This window comes from Tiliqua scincoides, chromosome 1 (genome assembly GCF_035046505.1).
Source record: "Tiliqua scincoides isolate rTilSci1 chromosome 1, rTilSci1.hap2, whole genome shotgun sequence".
NCBI lineage: Eukaryota > Metazoa > Chordata > Lepidosauria > Squamata > Scincidae > Tiliqua > Tiliqua scincoides.
In genome coordinates this window covers 146706491-146708613 of record NC_089821.1, presented here as the reverse complement: position 1 = coordinate 146708613, position 2123 = coordinate 146706491, and the positions used below count along the sequence as shown (strand labels likewise).

Sequence of the window (2123 nt, the reverse complement as noted above, 5' to 3'; positions counted from 1 at the left end):
TGTACCACATGCTTGGATAACCATAAGGTCACCTCCTGAACCAGCCGCCAATCCGTTCCTACTGAACGTTTCAAGCATCCAACCTTTACAAAAGGTTGCTTGTGACTGAAAATATTGCGTTTAGAATCTTTCTTTAGTTAAATCTTCCCCCACAGTTTAACATGTTCATGAGTGATAGGAGCAACTACTCCAGAGGTTGCAGGGCTGAAAGGATGGAGGGAAAGGGAATGGTTTGACCTTTTCACAAGAGAGATGAAGTATGGTGTAGTAGTTGCTGGAAAAGATTAATATCAATATATGCAACAGGTATTGGAATACTTCTGGATCCCCAGGATTACCCTTAGGCTTTTCTTCAATGCTTATTTTTTAGAATAGCTAGTTGAAAATATGACTTCATAGCCCCTTGTGTCACGTGCTGAGGGCTATGGAAAGCAACAGTAACTTAAGCCAGTGATGAAAGTGAGTTATACATGTTTGTGTTTCTGAGACTTCTTTTGTGCTGTACGAAATAGATCATGATCTCACTTTGAAGTCTCCAAACTTCAAGGGTCACGTGTCGTAGGTTGTGAGTCTATTCACATACTTCACTTTTCCGTTAGTATGGTGTGGTGACATGCGTATGATGAGTGTTTTGGAAATTGAAGGAAAGCTGTTTTATGCCGTTTGTATTAACATATTAAATGTATTAAATTTATACATATTTTATATGTATAACCCCAGTATTAAAATGGGGTTTGTGAGTTGTTGAATTTGCGAATCCCTTGAGTGTTGTTTTGAGTTGGTTGGTTAAATGGTGTCCAGGGAACTTGTGTCCCTGGTTAAATGGTGTCCAGGGAGAAAACAGCTACATGGATTCTGTTCCAGGGAGGTAGCACATTCTTCCTGAGGGTTAGTGGTTCGAATAGGGAAGAAGTATTGGGAAAAGGACAGGGGAAGTTAGCAAAATGATCAGTGAAAGGCCCCCTTCCTATGGTAAAAGGCTATCTCCCACCACCCAGGCTAGTGCTACCAATAAAACACAGAGGAGTGGAGGCTTGGGTAAGCTTTCCTTTACTTACAGTTCATAGTAGATTACAGGCATCTTCTGGTTAGGATCAGAGGCTTTAACACTTTAGGAACAGGAAACCCTAAGGCTGTTTCCTGTGTGTACAAGTATGATGAGAATGACCTGCCAGGCAAGGAGTCTTGGCACAAGACATCCTTCTCCTTTTGGTGTCTGGAGAGAAAAATATGTGTGAGGAAGGAGTGCGGAAGGAAATGAAGGGAGCACACCTCCTGCAAGAACCACAGAGAAGGACAGGTAGATGGTCTCAGGTGACTAGATAGTACACAGCCCTCTGGAGTCCTGCAGATGGTGTTGCACCCTAATTCCAACAAGAAGAAATCATTGTGAAATTATGATGATTAGGAGGGAGGCTTTCTAGCTACCAGAGACTGAGTGGTGAGGAAAGACAACTATAGCTCTAACAAGTAAGAGCCCCCAACGCGTGGTGGTGTGACATGCCTGTTCTTGAGGGAGGAGGAAGGGGAGCCACTGGTAAAGCCATGCTGATGACAGGCAGCAGCTGTTACCCTGCACATGCCTGATCTCGTCTGATCTTGGAAGCTAAGCAGGGTCAGGCCTGGTTAGTACTTGGATGGGAGACCGCCTGGGAATCCCGGGTGCTGTAGGCTTATACCATAGTCTTTCGAGACTGAAGGTTGCCAACCATTTGACAGGCAAAAAACATTAGTGTGGCTAGAAGCAGCTGACACTTTCCCAGTCACACAAAACTCTGGATTAGAGGATGGTGGATTCAGAAGGTCGGTCTATTATTTATCACTGTTGGTACTTCAAGTGCTTTACAGTTATCTTTCTAATACCACAAATGCTTCTCCATCTCTGAAACGCAAAGTGCCCCCAGCAATGATGAATTTCAATAAGGTCATCATGCTAATCAAATCCATGACAACTTTGAAGGCACATTTTCTAGATTTGTTGAAACGTGTTGGGTGGAGTTGTATGATACAGAGAACATGGGACTAATGTTGGAAATGGAAGCCCTGCATTTGTGTGCCCTCCCTCCTCCATGACTTCCAGCAGCTTCCCCCATGTCCCGATGCTTTTACTAGATGTGTTCATA

General features: G+C 43.7%; 1 pseudogene; it reads left to right on the top strand.

Moving 5' to 3' along the window:
• The first annotated feature begins 1557 nt into the window (after nt 1-1557).
• On the top strand, nt 1558-1674 carry LOC136638134 (5S ribosomal RNA; annotated as a pseudogene).
• Nucleotides 1675-2123: the final 449 nt, after the last annotated feature.